Consider the following 18,017-nt stretch of genomic DNA (forward strand, 5'->3'; position numbering starts at 1 on the left):
GCCAAGATATTCTCCAAGCTTGATCTCAAGGGAGCCTACAACTTAGTTCGCATCTGCTCTGGCAATGAATGGAAGACAGCCTTCAATACCCGAGACAGTCACTTTGAATATCTAGTGATGCCCTTTGGCCTGTGCAATGCTCCGGCTGTCTTCCAAAACTTGATGAATGGCATTCTGCAGGACCTTCTCTATAAATGTGTCATTGTATACTTAGATGACATCTTGATATTTTCCCAAGACATGACCACTCATTTGGAGGATGTCAAAAAAGTGCTGCAAAGACTCAGTGAGAATCATCTATATGCCAAGTTGTCTAAGTGCGAGTTTCACAGGAATCAGTGCCTTTCTTAGGGTACATTGTTTCCAACCAAGGTTTCCAGATGGATCCACAGAAGCTGGAGAGCATTAAGAAATGGACACAACCAACTGGTCTAAAGGCTCTCAGATGATTTCTGGGTTTTACCAGCTATTACAGAACATTTATCAAGAACTACTCCTCACTAACTGTTCCGCTTACAGCTATGATGAAGAAAGGTGCCAACGTTGCCAATTGGTCTACGGAGGCAGTAACAGCATTCCAGAAACTAAAAGACGCCTTCTCAAGCAGCCATGCCTCTGACATCCGGATCCAACTAAGCCCTTCATCATTGAGGTCGATGCCTCAGACATCGGCGTAGGGGCCGTACTAAGCCAGGCCGGTGATTCCAAGGCCTTACACCCATGCTCATTTTTCTCCCATAGCTTCTCACCAGCAGAGAAGAACTACGGAATAGGAGATAAAGAGCTCCTGGCAATAAAGATGGCATTCGAGGAGTGGCGCCTTTGGCTCGAAGGAGCACATCAGATCACAGTCTTTACAGACCATAAAAATCTGGAGTACCTCCACCACGCACAGCGCCTAAACCATAGACAAGCGAGATGGTCGCTGTTCTTCAACAGATTTGACTTAGTGCTGAAATACCGCCCTGGAAATAAGATCATCAGAGCAGATGCCCTATCTCACTCATTCCTCTCTGAGAACGTTCCAGATGAACCGCAACATATCATCGACCCAAAAAGAGTTATCTTGGCAGCTACTCACCCAGTACCTGTGGGTAAAACCATTGTACCCAAGAACCTAAGAAAAAAGCTGCTAGCATGGGCTCACGACTCCAAACTGGCTGGACACCCTGGTCAACACAGAACTCTTGCTAAACTGAAGAAGTATTACTGGTGGCCCACCATGAAGGAAGACATATTCTCCTACGTTGCTTCATGCGCAAATTGTGCCAGACAGAAACCACCACCAGGTCATCCTTGTGGCCTACTCCAACCCTTGCCAGTACCAGACGAGCCATGGAAACACATTGCTACAGACTTTGTGGTAGACTTCCCACTCTCAGGAGGAAACAACACGATCTGGGTAACAGTAGATCGGTTCTCAAAGATGGCTCACTTCATGGCTCTCCCTGGCTTACCTACAGCCATGGAGCTTGCTAAGCATCACACACATCTTTCGCCTACACGGCATGCCTAAGCACATTGTCTCCGATCAAGGAGCCCAATTCACAGATAAATTCTGGAAGGCATTGTGCAAGAAGTTTGATATCTTTCTCGACTTCACCTCAGCATACCATCCACAGTCTAACGGCAAATGGAAAGAATGAATAGGACACTCAAGCAGTTCATTCGTACCTATGTGGGCACTCGCCAGAATGATTGGGCTGAACTGTTGCCCTGGTCTGAATTCGCCATCAACTCTCATCCAGCAACATCAACTGGATCAACACCATTGAAGTGGTCTATGGACGACTACCATTACCACCACTACCACTTCCACTGTCAGTGCCATCCCCGGCAGCTCAATCTACTGCCAAAGATATTCAACAACTATGGACTCAGACCAAAGAGATGCTTCTTAAACCAGGACAATGAGCAAAGAAAGGCTACGATGATCATCACTGCAAGGCTCCAGATTTACAGCCTGGTGACAAAGTCTGGCTATCCACAAACCATTTAAGATTCAAGCTACCTTCAGCTCGTTTTGCTCCATGCTTTGTTGGACCCTTTCCCATTCTCCGACGATTAGGCAATCTCACATACAGTCTGAGGCTTCCACCAGCATTGAAGATTCATAATGCTTTCCATGTCTCACTATTGATGCCATTAATCCTTAGTTAGTTCTCAACCAAGACACCTGAACCTACATCTATTGATGCAGAAGAAGACATCGAATACAAGGTAGATGCTATCCTTGACTTAAGAAAGAGAGGCAGAGTATGGGAATACCTCCTTTCATGGGAGGGTTATGGACCTGAAGAAAACTCTTGGGAACCTTTGGCAAATATCATGGATAAAGAGATGCTTCAACAATTCCACAGAATGCATCCTCAGAAACCAAGACCAGGTAGGAAGCCTGGAGGGCGCCCTTTGAAGGGAGGTACTGTTGTGTCCATTGGTCTCAGACAGCTTTGCCCCATATGCCTCACCTTGTTCTTGGCTCCTCCCACTTACCTTGGAAAAATGGCTACAGCCGCATCTGCAAGCCGCCCTCTCCGGCGTCCCCGGAATGGCTATGACGTTGCCTCCTGCCATGTTCCTCCCAAGGGACTACTAGGGTGCATGCGCACGCACTACCCACATCTTTATTCCAGCAATGGCGTGAACCTTGGGGGTGTCTCCCTCAAGTGACGTCATGCCATCCAGGTATATAGCGTGTACTTGTTTGCTAGCTCATTGAGTTAGCAACGGATTGGTCTCAACCGGTCTAAGCTACTCTGCCACTTCCATGCTGCCACTGGAAGCTTTCTCTCTGCCCTTCAAGGTATTGATTAACTGGATACCCGTTCCTCATGGGCCCTCTGCTTTATTTCAGGTGCCTTACTGGGATCAGGTACTCACTCCTCGAGGGCCTGCTCTCCCAGCCTCGGTGCCAGTACCATCTACTTCAGCCTGGTGGAATCGCCAACCTACAGCTAACATCTAGTGAGTAATCTGACTCTCAGACTGTCTCATCTACAGCATTGCCTTGCCTGGGAAACCTACACCAACATGGTGAGACGTGTTCCCTCTGCCGAGGGTCCTGGGACTGTTACCTCTGGATTACCTCACTACTGCCACCTCTGGTGGTACACATCAAGCTGTATAATAAAAGAGCTAAAATCTGTGTTTGTGCATCCTGAGTCTAGCCCAATACTGTGGTTCCCCACGTGGGCTCCTCCCTGTGGGCATGGTCATCTGCCACAGTACCCAAGAATCCACCCAAACACCGCTAAATCATAACAGGGGGTTCCAAGAAACTTTACATGCATACTTTAAAAAATAAAAAATTATGTATATTAATCCAAACCGTGTCCAGATTCCACTCCCTGGAACTCCTCTCCATTATGCACATATAGGGTGTATGCATGTAATCTTATGTACATACCAATTAGGCAAATTCTAAAGAACCATTGTTGCAGGTAAAGAACCATTTTACTTACAAAAATAACTTTGAAAATTACCCTTGCTAATCTCATCAGAAATGTAGTATGTTGAAATGTCTTATAAATACTAGAAGATGAATCTTTACCTTTTTATCATATAAAATTTATATTACCTGCAAAAAAACCCAATTTCTCAAATTTTTGTGAGAAGGAAACTTACTATCTTATCGGATCATTCATCAAACCGCGATGTGCTGGTATAGCATGCATTAGGGCTTTATCGCATGTGATAAGGCCCTACCACACAGAATACCGGCCACATCACTGTGATACAATGCAAATTAGGGGAAAAGGAGGAGTGTGGGTGGTGTTTGGGTGGAGTTATGTCCTGGCAGTGCTGCAGGCGATAATATATTCTACATTAACGCCGGTAGCACTGCGGGAAATAACTACACCTTTCCCCGTGGCACTATGGGTGCGAAACTGTGCGACTCGGCTGCAACCGCAGTGGGCGAAAATGCACCTCCACAATGCGGCTGGCTGCACAATTTTGCCCCCTCGCCACTTTTTTTTTGTACGGCTCATCATTCTGCTATAAATATAGCAGAATGATGAATCTAGGCCTTAGTACACTATTGGAAAAACCCTTTTGAAAATGTGCCCTTTAAATTCTATTTGTTTTCTTCAGTGATTATAATATAAATTGCTGCTATATTTACAACAACTCTTTGGTGCTGTGCAACACCGGGATGTGCAACTGCACCCAGCATCAAAGAATTAATACAACACCCCTCCCCCCTCCCCCCCACAAGAGCCTAAGTGAAACAAAACAGGTTGTATAGTGCTCTTGGAAATGGAATTGAAATAGGAACACAGATCTGTGCTTTACTTCTTAATACTGAAGCTATCATAATGATAGCAAGAATCATTACCTGTAGCTCTTAGAATTCATAAGGCTGATTATATTATTTAGTGCCTTGGTGAAAAAATGCTATGCTTTGGGAATATTTTTTGCTTTCTGTAGAGCATGATGGTCGGTATTCATTTGTAATCTAACCATGGTAATCCATGTAATAATTTTAGTCACTTTCTATGGCATATTAATAAAGTTAACATTTTTTTTATCCTATTTAACGTGTTGTTTTTTTTTAAGTTTAATCATGTATGCTATTTTCTTCAATATATCAGTGCATGGGTTCTGTTCTCTATTTACCACTATTACGTAGAAATGTGTCCTAGTTCAGCAGGGTAAATGTTATGCAGTAGTAACCAACAACTGAAACAGAGTGACTTTCTGAGCTCTAGCTTGCTCGTTTCTCAAGTTTATTTAATCCCATCTTAAAAATATGTAGAATTATTGTTTCACTTGGACATTTAAAACTATAAGCACATGATGTTTTGTAAAAGTAGAAATGAAGAAGCAATGTTTTTAACATTTATGATGTCATTCATTCATCTGATATTCTAGCAATTAGAAGCATATACTTTCTTGTGTGAGACTGTAGATCCATAATATTCACGGATCGTATGAAATAAATAAATGTACTGATTCAGAACATGGGCATACAAATATATGGTAATGGCATCAACAAGTTTGGACCCAAGCAAGCAGCAGTATTGATCTATTCACTACAGTTATACCACTTTCATTTTCCAGAGAAACTTCTGTAAACTATACATAAAACTGTGTTCCATTTTAGTGAACACTTTCCTTGATATTTTGAACACTTTCATGGTTTTTTATCATTAGAGTGCTGGTAAATGTGTTATCTTCTCTCCAGACAAGTTGAATGTTCAAAACGTATATAAATAATTCATACAGTGACTACACTTGCATAAATATAAGGTGGTATGTATAAATGTTAGCTTCAAATCTATCACAATGCCACCCAGGGACAAAATAAATAACATAGTAGAAATTGGAAAAGATTTTTTATGAACTCTGAAATGTATATGATAAGCTCAATAGCTATTTGTTTCACTCTTTATTCCTAATTCGGTGATGATATTCATGAATTAATGTTCCTCTAAACTGCTTCAAATACCCCTCCACCCAAAAAATACTGCTCCATGTCCATACAAATCAATATAGGTTGAATTAATGTAAAGTAGATAAATGGCATGATGGCAAATTTGAGCAATAAATATAAGCTTGTTGATATACTGCAAGAAAAAATGAAATTGTTCTGTGAAACATTTTTCTGCCGTGCACCAGGAAAAATCAAGAAGCCAATAGAACTGAATAGTTTTTCTTCTTTGTTTAGTACTAAATGTCAGTAAGTAATTACGGTTAATATTTGCAGAAAATTAATTTGTTTAGTTCTTTAAATGTTTTTATTCTGTCAACAATTAAGTGTTACTCATTTCATTTTAGTGAATACTTTTGCAGTACTAATATACATGTATACTGGTAAAGTAGATTGTCATCCAAAGTCAATGAGATGTTTTTGAGGGTAATATATAGACTGAGACTTGGCCAATTCTGAAAATGCCTCTTTCCCTGTTCTACTCAGAATACAGCCAATGCAGGAAACTATTTGCATAAACACTGTCAAATTTACATTAATATTTCAAGGGCCCTGTGGGAAATGGAGAAATTACTTACCTGATAATTTCGTTTTCCTTAGTGTAGGCAGATGGACTCAGGACCAATGGGTATAGTGTACTCCTGCTAGCAGTTGGAGACGGATAAGATTTCAATCTGACGTCAGCCCCTAGTACATATACATCTGCAGGAAGTGCAGCTCTTCAGTATTCTCCTTGAAAAGCATTGTGGATAAATGTGTGACTGACTGATTGATTAACTTAATAATTTGATTCACTTGAATAACTTCATAACTTAGTTAAACGTTAAAACTTGATTAACTTGATTAACTTGAACTGGTTGATTGACTATAGCTGGAGACCGCCAGTGTACTCAACCAGAAAGCGTCGACACCCGGCAGGGTGGATGCCCTAGTTAAATGAAAACGTGGCTTACCCTTGAATCATTTGAAAGACCATGCGTAACGGCAGCCAAGGGTGGGATGCCGAGTCCATCTGTCTGCACTAAGGAAAACGAAATTATCAGGTAAGTAATCTCTCCATTTCCTAGCGTGTAGCAGATGGACTCAGGACCAATGGGATGTATAAAAGCTACTCCCGAACCAGTGAGAGGCTGCCCGTGACCCACTTAGAATTGTCCTTGCGAATGCTGTGTCCTCCCAGTGACCTGTGCTCTTCCTCGATCCTCGGAGACCGGATTCAAGCAGAAGATTTCTACCTTACCTTGTCTTCGGTGCTTCCCGGTTTCGTCCCGGGCGGTCTCCGTCTGTGGGGGGGGGGGGGGGAGGAGAGGGCAAATACCTTCACCGCCGCGCTCAAGGGTGCACCTGCTGCTTCTCAGCCGCACCCGAGGATCGGGGGCTAGGTCCTCGCTGTGATTGGCCACCAGACCGAGGCTTACCGCTGAGGGACCATGGAAATCACCTCGGGAATCTCAACTGGGGGAGGGACCCGAGGGTATTACAGCAGGAGAGCGGGGCTCGTCTTCAGGTAGGTTTCTTCTTTAAAATTTTTGTTTTCTTCTTTGAATTTGGTTCTAACGCTGTGAGAGCATGCAGATAGTCCCTAACTGCTATGGAAACGGAAAATACTGAAGAGCTGCACTTCCTGCAGGGGTATATGTACTAGGGGCTGACGTCAGATTGAAATCTGATCCGTCTCCAACTGCTAGGAGGAGTACACTATACCCATTGGTCCTGAGTCCATCTGCTACACGCTAGGAAAACACTTAATTTTGTCAATCAGATATTCCTGATGGCGATTTAGAGGTTTATGTGGCTAGAAAGCAATATTGAGTCCTCATCACATGCTTAGCAAAGTATCTCTTTAGAAAAGCTTTGCCCCAGTCAATGCGAGAGCAGGATGGCCCACCTCAACCCCATGGAGCCAAAACTGAGGTAGAATAGGCCCATTCTAGCCATAAAAGCCAATGAATAGCCAGTCCCTCACCACAGTTCTTCTTTGTAATGAAGAGGGCTGGAAAAACATGTCCGTACCCAATATAATACTTTGTGTGCTTGTCGTAATGTCATGTTGCTAGCCATAGGATATGAGACATAAGTATTTCCTCATACAATGCTGGAAATATTCAAAAAACAAAAAATTAACAGGCTCTCTTCACCATTATTAACTTAAATATAGCAATAGAATAGCAGGTTTATTGTACTCACTGCTGCACAGCTCTCAGCTCTCAAGTTGCCAGGAACACTGGGATATCCACAACAATCACTTATGATCTTCCAAAGACCAATCAGAGTACTTCATGAATGGGTTCCAGGTCTGGCTGAAAGCAAGAGTACAAGTTTTCTCTGCTGGCTTGGCTGTAAATAAACAGATCTACATTTTGGTGCAGAGCAGTGCACAAGCCTTCCAATATTGTGCAAAGATGATAATTCATTACTTCTCAAATGAAAGATCAACCACCCAGGGAGGAGTTTGTGACTTTTTCTACTATGGAAGTAATGGCATTAGCTAGTCTTAGTGCATCTCTCACCAGTCCATCCAAAGGAAAGATATTCCACTGTCAGGCAGGCTTATGACCAGCAGTCTGTTAGGGGCTCAGAAAACAGAAGAATGGCCACATATTCCTGCTTGACAGGACCCTTTTAAAGTGCCTGAAGTAAATAGACATCAGTGTTATAACTACTAATGTTTAAATGTTCATTCTGCAAGCACTATCTGCCCATGCCCATCATTTGACTTGGAGATAGGCCTGTGGACACTGCCAACATCATGGACCTTTAGTAACATAGTAAAATGAGGGCAAATAAAGCAAGTTTTTTAGGGTAGTAACCGCTGCTCCGTGTAGGTTACCCTTAAGCATTCTATTGGTAGTAGCTGCCACTCGGATCAGGTTACCCCCCAAGCCTGCTCCATGCAGGCTGCCCCAAGCAGAACTATAAACCTTAAGGGGCAGATTTTAAAAGATTTACGCGAGTAGGGGGGGTTATGCGAGCCAGGCCTATTTTCAAAAGACCCGGTGGTGCGCGTAAAGCCCCAGGACGCGTGTAAGCCCTGGGGCTTGAAAAAAATGGGCATGGCGTGGCCAGAGGCCTCTGCAGGGCTGCTGGACCGGGAGATTGTGTGCTGGCAGTTGGCCGGCAGGCAAAGCTTCTACAACAAAGGTACGGGGGGGGGGGGGGGGGGGTTCTTTAGGGCTGGGGGGCGGGACAGATAGGGGAAGGGAGGGGAAGGTGGGGAGGGAACGGGGAAAGCCAGCTGGTCTCCCCGAGGGCTCGGCGTGCTCAAGTTGCACTAGTGCGCACCCCCTTGCGCATGCCGACTCCTGACTTTATAGCATGCGCGCGGCAGCGCGCATGCTATAAAATCAAGCATACATTTGTGCACGCCGGGTAGCGCGCACAGGTTTTAAAATCTGCCCCTAAGTGTAATATAGTTTAACCCATTTATTAATTTACAATTTTTCCCCTTGTGTTAAGAAAGATGATAACTACCAGGACTGTCCAAGGCTCTGATGAGAATTGAACTCAGGAAAAGAATGGATGATAAACTGATCTCTAAGACCCTTCTGAATTAAAGAAAGCAAAATGGCAGGCAAAGCAACATCAACTTTCATAAACAAACAGGAAGAAATCAGAAATGAGTAGTTTTCAGTTTATCTAGAAAAGTAACTGTGTATCATTGAAAAGGCCACCATTTTTCAGAGAATAAGGTAACCTGATTTTAAGAAAAATATTGGAACTTCTCATATCCAATCCAAACCAATCACAAATGTAAATTCCCTTTCCCTGGGGATTACCTTCCCAGCCTTAGGAGCACTGGGGCAGCTCCGCCAAGGTGGGTACACTTAATCTCTGGGCATAGCCCATGCTGCTCTTGTGCTCCAAAAATAAAAAATGTATTATAGCACACAAAAATGGCAACAAGGAAAACTTAAATGAAATCCATATTCTTAATCCAAATACTGATCATAGTATTAATCAAAATTCAACAGTTCAGTTCACTTCCCTTCCAGATTACAATATTCCACAGTAGTTATTCTTATTCCTAGTTCTCCTATATCCTAGAAGAACCCAGAATACTTGTACCCAGAAGTTCTCCTCAGGGACAAGCACTTCCCTTCCTGTAACCCCCAAAGTCTCTTTTCCAGAATCTTTCTTCTAAGTTTACAATCTTTCAAAACCTCTGGTGGACCCCAGCAAGCTCGCCTCCCTTTGCAGGCAGATGCAGTTCCCGGTCCACTCTGGAACTTCTCATAGGCACCACTCTTTTGGTCCTGCAAGTTTCCAAATACCTCCTCTTGCACAGACTCTTACTTCTGGGAATCTTGGGCTCTTCCACAACTCCTGTCACTCCAGCATCTGTAGCACCTCCGAGAGGGCAATTGCAGCTTCTCTTCTCATTCTCTGTAATTTGCCTCAGTCTCTGATGATACCATAGGCCTTGTGATAGTACCTCAGCTCTCTCCTCATCACCACTGGCTCTTCCAAGCGCTCTCCATAGTCTAGGAAAGCCCCTCAGACTCCTAACTGCAAATCTCTCCAACTCTCAGCAAGCTGGAACACCTCACAGTTCTTCTCTCTCTCTCTCTTGGGTACCATAGGCGATGCTACCATACACCTTTGATGCCACACATCTGGCATGGTTCCTCCAGGTTCTGCTCCCAGATTCCCTTTCCATGGGCAAACACTAATTTTTATACCTCTCCAACCATACGCTGCCATTAGTTCAGAGTCTCCCTTCCACTCATGCTACTGACATACTCCTAATTGAACTGTTCTTACCCCCATACTCTGGAATTTTCATAATGTTAACACATAGGATTAAATGTTTTACCCTTTGCCTGCTCCCACAACTGTATTGATTCTCCTCCCCTCTAGCCAGTCCCATTCTCCTCTGCCTGAACTTTCCCAGTCAGAATGCACTTAGTGACATATAGAGTCACTACACCAACTAATGGCACCTGTGCCACATAGATATGCACATTTCAATAATGAAATAAGTAATTATCTCGTCCCACTCAAAATAATGATTCTGGCTTCTAGATAGCTGCTCCCCACCATCAGAGATCCTCACTGAGCCACATGCTTTCCTGCTCTAGCCGACTACTTGTTGACTCTATAATGCAGCAAGGACAGCCCTATTTAGCCCTGCCTCTCTCACAACTCGATGCCTCTTCATCATGTCACCTTGTCTCTTTGCATTGACCCACTTTGCCTTGCTACTGCATGGTCCCTGTGACCTTCATGCCTTACCTTTCCTTGTCCTGTCGCCTCCTTGGCCTTCTTGCCCTGCCCTGTGGCCTTCGGGCATTCTAGTCTCTCTGTGCCCTGCGTTGTGGCTAGCTTAGGCATCCTTATATGTTGCTTGCTTGTCTTGTCTTATATATACCTTGTTTTGCATTAGTTCCTGTTTTTCTGTGTTTGTATTTTCTTTGCCCTGTTCTGTTGCTCCTGTCCCAGTCCTAGTCTTGTCTTGTCCTGTTTAGTGCTTGTGTTGCACTGTTCAGTTCTTCCCTGTGCCCTCTACTCCCTGTTCCAGTCCTTGTCTCCGGTTCCTGCCTGTCTCCAGCTCCTACCTGACTCCAGTTCCAGTCCCTATCTCCATTCCAGCCTTGTCTCTAGTTCCTGTCCTTCCCAACCACCATCATGTACCACCAGAAACGTCATGCCAGCACCCAGAACCTATGGACTCAACACAAGGGTGAGGGTGCTGGCCTGGTAGAAGACCTTGCCCTGCTCTGTCCTGAAGTCCTGTACTGCTCCTGCTAGAGGAATATCAGAATCCAGTCTGCCTGATGACGTCAAAAATTATCCTTCCTCCCTTACAGCCAAGAATTTCTAATAATGAATGAAAACTGCATATTTTTACCTATGGAACAAAGGGGAACATTCCCAAAGTGTGGGAGATCAGGAGAGGCAAAGCATATGCAGATATTTGATTTTCAAATCCCCAGGAATACTTTTCCTTGTGGACCCTACCTGCACAAATAGCAAAGTCCATAGGTACTTTTGTACCCATAGGGAGTTTCAATGACCTGGAAACTACCCAGTTAGCGCTTTTCAAATCAAAGAGCTCGTATCTCTTTCCTTTTGTTTTGATGTTTTTTTTTAAACTCAAAGTTAGTTGAACAAGCCTGTATTTTAGCTGAAGTAAAAATATATACTTGATTTCACAAGACATTAGGCAGTCCTTTAGGAACTGTATGCTTTGCTGTGACAGATTTCCTTTGAACCAGTTATCCAGCTTTGTTCAGTGTTAATCATGGGTTTTGAATACAAATGCATTAGAAAATACAAGCTTACTAGTGCTGCTAAAATTCATGCCTTTATTTGTTCCTTGAAACAAAAAACAAGGGAAAGTCTATCATAGTAGAAAACATGAAACGATTGGATGAAGCAGATGAAGTTTTTAAAGGATCTAAGAGGACAATTTTAAAGTATTTTAACCATATTAATCAGCTGTCTGAAAATTGCCCTTCCCCATATGCAGCTAAAAGTCTGGAATTTTAGTCATATTGACAGGAAACATTTACAGGGATGTGTTGAGGTTGCAAAAAGGTGTGGGGGGTAGAGGAGAATTATGCATTAAGATTGTACTTAAAAAACAATGTGCACACTATGCCAGAAAAGTTCTACCAATGCATAAAGTAGATGGAAATGTCCATGGGTACAAAGTACCCATGCCACTTTTTCCAAAGGGTAGACACACACTGATCCATTCAGTGTAGCCCACATGCAGACCCAGACATCTAAGGGCATCACAAACCTGTAATTGCTCAATCTCATGTGGGTGAATACCGGTTGCCCTTTTAAGCCATTAGAGGGACACGTTCTTATGTTAAGTTGGATGCTGACTGCTGGGAGTAGAGTAATTAGTTAGCATGGAGGACTTTAGTTTGTTATCAGAATTAACCAAACAGATCACTCCACTAAGAATGGTAATGCACCACCACCCACAGAATTGAGAAAGAGCTATTGATCTGTCAATGCTTTCTGTGTGCGGGCTGGGAGAGGTTTCCAGTGTTGAGTCAAATTAAGCTGCAGACTCCATTCCTGCCTTTGCCTTTCCATTCATTCCTTTAAGTTTCAACTTTACAACTATACTTCTCTTAGAAACCAAAAACTTTGTTTTCCTGGAAGCTGTTTGGTGGGTCATGGGAATAACGCTGTCAGATTGCTATTTGGCATCGTTTATGGTCAGAAGTATGATGTGGTATCTGACTTTGGTTCTTGATTAATGAAAACATTCTTGGCATATGCTCGGCCTTCATGGTCCATCTTGCTGCCACTCTTCTTGCTGCGTTGCTCTGCTCCTACCATTTCAGATGTTAATCGGCAGCATCATAGCTGCTTCTACTGCTCCAAGTCACTCTTGGCCCGTGAGGGTGCTCTTTCCTCTGCTGCAGCTTCTTTCCAAATCCCCTATGCTCCTTGTCGGCTCTTGGTCTTGCCCTGGCAATCTGATGCTTTGCACACTTGCTGTACCACTCATGGAAACTCAGGCGCTTTATAATTACTCCTAGTATCACTTCGCCCCTCTCGGTACGTTGGGCTTTTGATTCCATTCTTCCTTATGACTTAGCCCTTATGGTACATCTTGGGGCCTTGCTGCCACTCTTCTTGCTGTGTTGCTGTGCTTCCTACTATTTCTAATTTTAATCACCAGTGCCATTGCTGCTGCTGCTGCTGCTGCTGCAACTCAAAGCCACCCTTGGGTAACTTAGGGTGCTTCCTCCTCTGCTCCAGTGGTCTTTGAGGTTCTTTCCAAATCCCCTTTCCCTAAGTTACTCTCTTATTTTATTTAAGATGATTTGTAGCTTGCTCGCTCCAATATTCATGGTGGGGAAAATAAAAACATTCATAAAAACAAACATATAAACATACAAGGGAATAAAGCCAGGAAAATTACAACAAATTGGCTGATGATGGTGACTCACACTTCCAGTGCTTAATAATCAGGTTCAAAAGAACAATGGAACAGAAAGATCTTTAGTTTTTTTTTTTTTTTTAATGTTTGTGTATCAGACAAGGATTGCAGCTGTTTAGGACCAGCTATGGAGAATCCCAACTTATTAGTTTCAACAAGTCGTGCAAGTGAAACTAGGGTACTTCCAACAGACACACAGGCCGATAAGGTAAGGAGCGGTAGGAAGAGCTGCGTTAGTGCCGGGCGCACCCGCGGTTGCCACACGCACAGTCTGGCTCACCTACCGCTCGATACTGTATTTAAATAGCTTGCAAATGCAAGCCGCGTCCAAGAAGCGTCCAGCGCAACCAATTTTACTGTATAGAGCGCTATACAGTATCCTGGGTGCGCTGGCCTAACGCTTCACGGACATGCTGGTATCTGTCATTTCAAATGTCATTTCAAATGACATTTGAAATGACAGGTACCAGGAAGTGGACGGTTCTCCTATGCTCGGGATTGCCAGTCCTCTCTCCCCTCCTCCCGAAGCAAGGCTCATAGCTTGAAGGAGCTCATCATCCCGGGCACTGGTGTCACAGGGGAACCAAAGACAAATCCTCTCCTAGAGGGACTCCGTCAGGCCTCTCGTCATTTCCTCAGCTGCAAGCCATACAACAGCTGATTGACCTGGAATGGGATGCCCCGGAGGCCAGTTTCAAAGGCAGATGGGCCCTAGAAGCCCTCTACCAACCGGAACCCTCTGCCAAAGATCTCCTGGCGTTCCCCAAAGTGGACGCCATGGTCTGCGCGGTCACAAAGCGCACTACCATCCCAGTTGAAGGAGGAGCGGCACTCAAGGATGCCCAGGACAGACATCTGGAATCCATCCTTAAACAGTCATTCGACGTATCAGCTATGTCACTACTGATTGCTGCCTGCTGGGCCGTGGTAACATGTGCCTGCTTATCCATGACCAGGAACGCTGCCATGCCTGTCAAAGCACTAGAACCAGCGGTGTCCTTCCTCATGGATGCAATCTCTGACCTGGTACGCACCTCAGCCAGGGGTGTCTCATCCGTAGTGGCAGCCAGAAGGCAACTCTGGCTCCGAAGTTGGTCATCCGACACAACTTCCAAGACAAAACTCACGAGAATGCCCTTTAGAGGAGCCCTCCTGTTCGGAAGCGAACTGGATAATTTAGCCATCAAATGGGGCGAATTCCCAGAACCTCGGCTACCAGAGGACAAGAACAAAAGAAGCCAATGCCCCTCTCCCCAATTACCTAAGGGCAGAGGATCACAACATTTCAGACCCTACAAGAGTACATATCCCTAGCCCCACAGGCAGGGGCCAGTCCTTTCGGAACAAACACATCAAGAGGGGAGCCGGCTCTGGCACAGGCCCCAGCCGCACCTCACAATGAGAATCAGCTGACCCATCCACAGGAAGAAGCCATAGGGGGCACACTTGCCCTATTCTACCAAAGATGGGTTGAGATAACAGTGGACAAGTGGGTCCTAACCATCATTCGAGAGGGATACTATCTGGACTTCCACAACATCCCTCCAGACAAGTTCATGAAATCTCCTTGCCATGCACCATCCAAGAGGACAGCAGTGGAAACCACACTGGCCAAATTGCTCGCCCTAAAGGCCATAACGCTGGTGCCAATGCAACAGCAAAATACTGGGCACTATTCATCTATTTTATCGTCCCCAAGAAAGGGGGAACGTTCCGGCCCATCCTGGACCTCAAGTCGGTCAATCGCTACCTGAGGGTACCACACTTCCGCATGGAAACCCTGTGCTCGGTCATAAGGGCGATCCAGCCTGGGGAATTCTTTACATCCCTGGACCTGTCAGAAGCATACCTGCACATCCTGGTCCATCACGAGCATCAGCGCTTCCTGCACTTCACAATCCTGGACCACCATTACCAGTTCCAAGCACTACCCTTTGGGCTCGCCACAGCCCCTCGGATGTTCACCAAAATTATGGTGGTGGTAGTAGCGGCGACACTGAGGAAAGAGGGAATTCTCATACACCCATATCTGGATGATTGGCTGATCAGGGCAAAGTCTCCAGAGGAAAGTCATCAGGTGACCACCAGAGTCAAGGCTGTACTGGAGAACCTCGGGTGGGTTGTCAACACAAACAAGAGCTGCCTACAGCCCTCCCAATCTCTAGAATACCTGGGAATCCGGTTCAACACCAGACAAGACAAGGTCATTCTTCCCCCTATGAGGAGAAGAAAACTGATGAACCAATTGTGAAACCTGCTAACAAGTCTTCGCCCCAAAGTATGGGACTACCTCCAAGTCCTCGGCCTCATGACATCAACCCTGGAAGTGGTCCCATGGGCAAGAGCTCACATGTGACCGCTACAGTGCTCCTTACTATCACGGTGGAACCCGATGTCCCAGAGCTACTCCATTTGCCTGCATCTCCCGGAGGAGATGTGGAACCAGCTCCAATGGTGGAATACAAGAAGACCACCTGAGCAAGGGAGTAAGACTATCCCACTGACCTGGATCTTACTCATCATGGACGTGAGCCTACAAGGGTGGGGAGCCCACTGCCAGGAACTGATGGCCCAGGGGCAATGGGACAAGGAAGAGTCGGGATGGAACATCAACCAACTGGAAGCCCGGGTGGTCAGACTAGTCTGCATACAGTTCAGTCACAGACTCCGGAGCAAATCTGTCAGATTCATGTCAGACAATGCCACGACTGTTGCATACATCAACCGCCAGGGAGGAACCAGAAGCCAACAGGTGTCCCTGGAAATAGATCCCCTAATGGCATGGGTGGAAGCAAACCTACAAGGGATCTCTTGAGTTATGTTCTGTTGAAAAGTCATACACTACCTTTAAATTATATTATGCATACATTGGTTAAAAAATATGTATCTACTAGAATCCAGAGTTATCTAGGTCTAATAGAGCTACTAGAACTGTGTTCTGTTTCTCACAAAAATGTTATTGCAAGATGAGGATACAGTGTTATGATTAGATCAAAATAAAGTCAGGATTTTATTTAATTTATTTTTGTTTATATAAGTGTTTTGAAATATTTAATTTCTTTTAAAATTCCTGCTATTTATGTGTTTTAGCTGGAACATTTCTTAAAAGGATCAGAGAGATCTGGAATAAAATTATGATTTTTTTATTTTAAACCATCAGCTCAATTGTTTGTGTAAAATATGTTATGAGAAAGGTCAATCACTTTAAAAAAAATCAATTAATATTTCATTGGATGAAGTAGAAATTCCAGCTGAGTTTTTTCAGTGAAGCAATTTGATTAGAATAGCATCAGCTTTTTTTCTCCCCAGGGAATGCTTCCTTCTTCATTAATAATGCACTAGAGTTCTTATTGAGACCAATAATCAGAAACTTTTTAAAGTTGTAGAATAATTTAAATTATAAGCCCACCAAGTGGGGAAGTAGTTTAAAATGTTTTCAGTAGATAGCTACATTGGATATCAATGGAAACATGAATATAGAAATAGAAAATATCATTCGTATGCAGAGGACAAGAGAGGATTTAATAGAATTAATATAAGCATCAAGTTCTTTACTTTTTCAGTATTTTTTTTATTATTGTAACATTTGTTACATAATAAATGAGAACAGATAAAGACCAAGAAGCTCTATCTAGTCTGCCCAGCAAGGTGATTAGGGGTGTAACTACAGCTCCATGCAGGTTACTCCCATGCTTTGTAAATAGGACTGCTCTGTGGATATTACTCCATGCAGAAATATTACAACAAAATCACCAGCTGTTATCTCGGTACTTCATTTTGTTCCTCTAGCTACTATGGATTCTCTGTGTTTATCTCTGTGTGTCCTTTTGAATGCTGCTACCATTTTTGTCACCCCAATTTCTTCTGGGAGGGTATTCTAGGCATCCACCATCCTTTCTATGACAATGTGTTTCACGACCTTACTCGTGAGTATAAAAATATTCATTATTATACAAAGAATGCTAGGAGTAATAAGACGACACAAAAGCATTAGAAAGAAGGAGTGGTAATCTTTTTATAAGTAATTGATGACTTATTATGTAGGGTATATATTTAATTTATTTATTTATACATTTTTGTATACTGTCATTCAGTTATTCTATCATGACTGGTTTATAATCAATTAAAAGGATAGATCATACAAACCAATGATAAAATACTATGTATGTAAAATTAACAAGAACATGAGATAAAATTAATAAAATAAATGCAAGGTAAACATGTCTAATGAAGATTTAAATGAAATAAAATTTGGAGTTAAAATGAATAATACATTAAAAATTCAAATAAAAGAAATAGCTTTCAGACTCATGCAAATATATTCTTTATGCTGTACTAAGTAACATTAAATATTTCTGTCATAAGCTCTTTTAATAGCCATGTCTTTAACTCTCTTTTAAAGATCTTAATATCAGTCTATTGTCTTAGGTCGTCGGGAAGACTGTTCCATAACTTTGGACCTGCCACCGAAATTGCTCGTGACCTGACTTCACTAAGATGTGCTGTGTGAATAGATGGCACAACTAATAGACCCTTGTTATAGTATAGTATAGTATAGTATAGTATCTAGGCTATATCTTGACAAAAATGTAAACATAAAGAGGCGGTTATCAAAATCTGCAATAGGGATATGTTTTCCAAGGACCTAGGTGCTTTATTTAAAACATATAGGGGTAGATT

General features: G+C 43.4%; 1 protein-coding gene across 1 annotated transcript in view; it reads left to right on the plus strand.

Annotated features, from left to right (window-relative positions):
• Positions 1-18,017, plus strand: part of THSD7B (thrombospondin type 1 domain containing 7B) — an 898,700-nt gene that overhangs the window by 165,728 nt on the left and 714,955 nt on the right. The window lies entirely within an intron of this gene.

This window comes from Rhinatrema bivittatum, chromosome 6, assembly GCF_901001135.1.
Source record: "Rhinatrema bivittatum chromosome 6, aRhiBiv1.1, whole genome shotgun sequence".
Lineage (NCBI taxonomy): Eukaryota > Metazoa > Chordata > Amphibia > Gymnophiona > Rhinatrematidae > Rhinatrema > Rhinatrema bivittatum.